Below are 6679 nucleotides of genomic sequence, written 5' to 3'. Positions count from 1 at the left end.
TAAAGGGGGCGCAGCCCCCTTCCCCCCTATATATATTGAGGCATGGGGCTGCCCATAACAGATGATTTGATCTCTCGTTAGTGCAGCCCTGCCCCTCTCCCTCCTCCTCTTCTCCCATGGTGCTTGGCGAAGCCCTGCTGGATTGCCACGCTCCTCCATCACCACCACGCCGTTGTGCTGCTGTTAGATGGAGTCTTCCTCAACCTCTCCCTCTCTCCTTGCTGGATCAAGGCGTGGGACACGTCACCGGGCTGTACGTGTGTTGAACGCGGAGGTGCCGTCCGTTCGGCACTTGATCATCGGTGATCTGAATCACGACGAGTACGACTCCATCAACCCCGTTCACTTGAACGCTTCCGCTTAGCGATCTACAAGGGTATGTAGATGCACTCTCCTTCTACTCGTAGCAGGTTTCTCCATAGATAGATCTTGGTGACACGTAGGAAAATTTTGAATTTCTGCTACGTTCCCCAACAGTGGCATCATGAGCTAGGTCTATTGCGTAGATTCTTTGCACGAGTAGAACACAAAGTAGTTGTGGGCGTTGATGTTGTTCAATATGCTTACCGTTACTAGTCCAATCTTGTTTCGACGGTATTGTGGGATGAAGCGGCCCGGACCGACCTTACACGTACTCTTACGTGAGACAGGTTCCACCGATTGACATGCACTTGGTGCATAAGGTGGCTAGTGGGTGCCAGTCTCTCCCACTTTAGTCGGAACGGATTCGATGAAAAGGGTCCTTATGAAGGGTAAATAGCAATTGGCATATCACGTTGTGGTCTTGCGTAGGTAAGAAACGTTCTTGCTAGAAACCCATAGCAGCCACGTAAAACATGCAACAACAATTAGAGGACGTCTAACTTGTTTTTGCAGGGTATGCTATGTGATGTGATATGGCCAAAAGGATGTGATGAATGATATATGTGATGTATGAGGTTGATCATGTTCTTGTAATAGGATTCACGACTTGCATGTCGATGAGTATGACAACCGGCAGGAGCCATAGGAGTTGTCTTTATTTTTTGTATGACCTGCGTGTCATTGAAGAACGCCATGTAACTTACTTTACTTTATTGCTAAACGCGTTAGCCATAGAAGTAGAAGTAGTCGTTGGCGTGACAACTTCATGAAGACACGATGATGGAGATCATGGTGTCATGCCGGTGACAAGATGATCATGGAGCCCCGAAGATGGAGATCAATGGAGCTATATGATATTGGCCATATCATGTCACAACTATATAATTGCATGTGATGTTTATTATGTTTATGCATCTTGTTTACTTAGGACGACGGTAGTAAATAAGATGATCCCTTACAAAATTTCAAGAAGTGTTCTCCCCTAACTGTGCACCGTTGCTACAGTTCGTCACTTCTAAGCACCACGTGATGATCGGGTGTGATGGATTCTTACGTTCACATACAACGGGTGTAAGACAGTTTTACACAGCGAAAACACTTAGGGTTAACTTGACGAGCCTAGCATGTGCAGACATGGCCTCGGAACACGGAGACCGAAAGGTCGAGCATGAGTCGTATGGTAGATACGATCAACATGAAGATGTTCACCGATGATGACTAGTCCGTCTCACGTGATGATCGGACACGGCCTAGTTGACTCGGATCATGTGATCACTTAGATGACCAGAGGGATGTCTATCTAAGTGGGAGTTCATAAGATGAACTTAATTATCCTGAACATAGTCAAAAGACCTTTTGCAAATTATGTCGTAAGCTCGCGCTTTAGTTCCACTGTTTAGATATGTTCCTAGAGAAAATATAGTTGAAAGTTGATAGTAGCGATTATGCGATCAGTAGAAAGCTTATGTCCTTAATGCACCGCTCAGTGTGCTGAACCCTAACGTCGTTTGTCGATGTTGCGAACATCGGACATACACGTTTTGATAACTACGTGATAGTTCAAATAAATGGTTTAAGTAGAGGCACCAAAGACGTTTTCGAAACGTCGCGGAACATATGAGATGTTTCGAGGGCTGAAATTGGGATTTCAGGCTCGTGCCCACGTCAAGAGGTATAAGACCTCCGACGATTTTCTTAGCCTGCAAACTAAGGGAGAAAAGCTCAATCGTTGAGCTTGTGCTCAGATTGTCTGAGCACAACAATCACTTGAATCGAGTGGGAGTTGATCCTCCAGATGAGATAGTGATGTTTCCCCAAAGTCATTGCCACCAAGCTGCTAGAGCTTCGTGATTAACTATAACATATCAGGGATAGATATGATGATCCTTGAAATATTCATGATGTTTGACACCGCGAAAGTAGAAATCAAGAAGGAGCATCAATTGTTGATGGTTGGTGAAACCACTAGTTTCAAGAAGGGCAAGGGAACAAAGGGATACTTCATGAAATGGCAATTCAGCTGCTGCTCTAGTGAACAAACCCAAGGTTGAACCCAAACCCGAGACTAAGTGCTTCTGTAATAAGGGGAACAACCACTGGAGCAGCATTACCCTAGATACTTGGTAGATGAGAAGGCTGGCAAGGTCGATAGAAGTATATTGGATATACATTATGTTAATGTGTACTTTACTAGTACTCCTAGTAGCACCAGGGTATTGGATACCGGTTCGGTTGCTAAGTGTTAGTAACTCGAAATAAAAGCTACGGAATAAACGGAGACTAGCTAAAGGTGAGCTGACGATATATGTTGGAAGTGTTTCCAAGGTTGATATGATCAAGGATCGCACGCTCCCTCTACCACCGAGATTGGTGTTTGCGTTGAGCATAGACATGATTGGATTATGTCTATCGCAATACGGTTATTCATTTAAGGAGAATAATGGTTACTCTATTTTTGAATAATACCTTCAATGGTCTTGCACCTAAAGGAATGGTTTATTGAATCTCGGTCGTAGTTATTCACATTTTCATGCCAAAAGATATAAGATAGTAATGATAGTACCACTTACTTGTGGCACTGCCATGTAAGTCATAATGGTATAAAACGCATGAAGAAGCTCCATGTTGATGGATCTTTGGACTCACTCGTTTTTGAAAAGTTTGAGACATGCGAACCATGTCTATTGGTGTATATGCATGAAGAAACTCCATGCAAATGGATCGTTCGGACTCACTTGATTTTGAATCACTTGAGATATGCAAATCATACCACATGGGCAAGATGACTGAAATCCTCGGTTTTAGTAAAATGGAACAAGATAGAAACTTGTTGGAAGTAACACATTTTGATGTGTGCAATCCAATAAGTGCTGAGGCATGTAGTGGATATCGTTATGTTCTTACTTCACAGATGATTCGAGTAGTTGTTGAGAATATTTACTTGATGAAACGCAAGTCTGAATTATTGAATGGTTCAAGTAATTTCAGAGTGAAGTAGAAGATCATTGTGACAAGAGGATAAAATGTCTATGATACGATCATAGAGATGAATATCTGAGTTACGAGTTTTGGCACACAATTAAGACATTGTGGAAATTGTTTTGCAATTAATACCGCCTGGAACACCATAATGTGATGGTGTGTCCGAACATCATAGTTGCACCCTATTGGATATGGTGCGTACCATGATGTCTCTTATCGAATTACCACTATCGTTCATGGGTTAGGCATTAGAGACAACCACATTCACTTTAAATAGGGCACCACGTAATTCCGATGAGATGACACCGTATGAATTATGGTTTAGAGAAACCTAAGTTGTCGTTTCTTAAAAGTTTGGGGCTGCGACGCTTATATGAAAAGGTTTCAGGTTGATAAGCTCGAACCCAAAGCGGATAAAATACATCTTCATAGGACACCCAAAACAGTTGGGTATACCTCCTAATTCAGATCCGAAAGCAATATGAATTGTTTCTTGAATCGGGTCCTTTCTCGAGGAAAAGTTTCTCTCGAAAGAATTGAGTGGGAGGATGGTGGAAACTTGATGAGGTTATTGAACCATCTCTTCAACTAGTGTGTGACAGGGCACAGGGAGTTGTTCCTGTGGCACCTACACCAATTGAAGTGGAAGCTTATGATATTGATCATGAAACTTCGGATCAAGTCACTCCCAAACCTTGTAGGATGACAAGGATGCATACTACTTCAGAGTGGTACGTAATCCTGTCTTAGAAGTCATGTTGCTAGACAACAATGAACCTACGAGCTATGGAGAAGCGATGGTGGGCCCGGATTCCGATAAATGGCTCGAGGCCATAAAATCCGAGAACGGATCCATGGACTTTGGTGGACTTGCCCGATGATCGGCAAGCCATTAAGATAAATGGATCTTTAAGAAGAAGACGGACGTGGATGGTAATGTCACCGTCCATGAAGATCGACTTGTGGCGAAAAGTTTTTCACAAGTTCAAGGAGTTGACTACGATGAGATTTTCTCATCCATAGCGATGCTTAAAGTCCGTCGGATTCATGTTAGCATTAGCTGTATTTATGAAATCTGGCAGATGGATATTAAAACGAGTTTCCTTACCAGTTTTCGTGAGGAAAGATTGTAGGTAATACAATCAGAAAGTTTTTGTCGATCCTAAGGATGCTAAAAGGTATGCTAGCTCCAGCGATCCTTCTAAGGACTGGAGTGAGCATCTCGGAGTTGGAATGTATGCTTTGATGATGATCAAAGATTTTGGGTTTGTACAAAGTTTATGCGAAACTTGTATTTCCAAAGAAGTGAGTGGGAGCACTATAGAATTTCTGATGAGTATATGTTGTTGACATATTGTTGATCAGAAATGACGTAGAATTTCTGGAAAGCATATAGGGTTATTTTGAAAATGTTTTTCAATGGAAAGCCTGGATTAAGCTACTTGAACATTGAGCATCAAGATCTATAAGGATAGATCAAAATGCTTAATAATACTTTCAAATGAGCACATAACTTAACATGATCTTGAAGGTGTTCAAGATGGATCAGTCAAAGAAGAAGTTCTTGTCTGAGTTGTAAGGTACGAAGTTAAGACTAAAAGCTCGACCACGGCAGAATAGAGAGAAAGGACGAAGGTCGTCCCCTATGCTTAAGACGTAGGCTCTTCAGTATGCTATGTTGTGTACCGCACCTGAAGTGTGCCTTGCCATGAGTCAGTCAAGGGGTACAAGAGTGATCCAAGAATGGCTCACAGGACAGCGGTCAAAGTTATCCTTAGTAACTAGTGGACTAAGGAATTTTCTCGATTATGGAGGTGGTAAAAGAGTTCGTCGTAAAGGTTACGACGATGCAAGCTTGACACCTATCCGGATAGCTCTGAGAAGAGAGACCGAATACATATAATGGAGCAATAATTTAGAATAGCTCCAAGTAGAACAGTTGTTTGGAATAGCTCCAAATAGAGCGTGGTAGCTGCATCTAGGAGATGACATAGAGATTTGTAAAGCACACACGGATCTGAAAGGTTCAGACCCGTTGACTAAAACCTCTCTCACAAGCAACATGATCAAACATAAAACTCATTGAGTGTTAATCACATAGTGATGTGAACTAGACTACTGACTCTAGTAAACTCTTGGGTATTAGTCACATGGCGATGTGACCTGTGAGTGTTAATCACATGGCGATGTGAACTAGATCATTGACTCTAGTGCAAGTGGGAGACTGTTGGAAATATGCCCTAGAGGCAATAATAAAAGTGTTATTATTATATTTCTTTGTTCATGATAATAGTCTTTTATTCATGCTATAACTGTATTATCCGAAAATCGTAATACACGTGTGAATACATAGACCACAATATGTCCCTAGTGAGCCTCTAGTTGACTAGCTCGTTGTGATCAATAGATAGTCATGTTTTCCTGGCTATGGACATTGGATGTCGTTGATAACGGGATCACATCATTAGGAGAATGATGTGATGGACAAGACCCAATCCTAAGACTAGCACAAAAGATCGTGTAGTTCGTTTGCTAGAACTTTGCCAATGTCAAGTATCTCTTCCTTTGACCATGAGATCGTGTAACTCCTGGATACCGTAGGAGTGCTTTGGGTGTATCAAACGTCACAACGTAACTGGGTGACTATAAAGGTGCACTACAGGTATCTCCGAAAGTATCTATTGTTTTATGCGGATCGAGACTGGGATTTGTCACTCCGTGTAAACGGAGAGGTATCTCTGGGCCCACTCGGTAGGACATCATCATATGCGCAATGTGACCAAGGAGTTGATCACGGCATGATGTGTTACGGAACGAGTAAAGTGACTTGCCGGTAACGAGATTGAACAAGGTATCAGTATACCGACTATCGAATCTCGGGCAAGTAAAATACCGCTAGACAAAGGGAATTGTATACGGGATCGATTGAGTCCTTGACATCGTGGTTCATCCGATGAGATCATCGTGGAACATGTGGGAGCCAACATGGGTATCCAGATCCCGCTGTTGGTTATTGACCGGAGAACGTCTCGGTCATGTCTGCATGTCTCCCGAACCCGTAGGGTCTACACACTTAAGGTTCGATGACGCTAGGGTTATAAAGGAAGCTTGTATGTGGTTACCGAATGTTGTTCGGAGTCCCGGATGAGATCCCGGACGTCACGAGGAGTTCCGGAATGGTCCGGAGGTAAAGATTTATATATGGGAAGTCCTGTTTCGGCCATCGGGACAAGTTTCGGGGTCATCGGTATTGTACCGGGACCACCGGAAGGGTCCCGGGGGTCCACCGGGTGGGGCCACCTGCCCTGGGGGGCCACATGGGCTGTAGGGGGTG

The sequence above is a fragment of the Triticum dicoccoides genome, chromosome 7A (genome assembly GCF_002162155.2).
Source record: "Triticum dicoccoides isolate Atlit2015 ecotype Zavitan chromosome 7A, WEW_v2.0, whole genome shotgun sequence".
Taxonomy (NCBI): Eukaryota; Viridiplantae; Streptophyta; class Magnoliopsida; order Poales; family Poaceae; genus Triticum; species Triticum dicoccoides.
The sequence above is the reverse complement of the archived record's forward strand: the minus strand, read 5'-3'. Positions refer to the sequence as shown.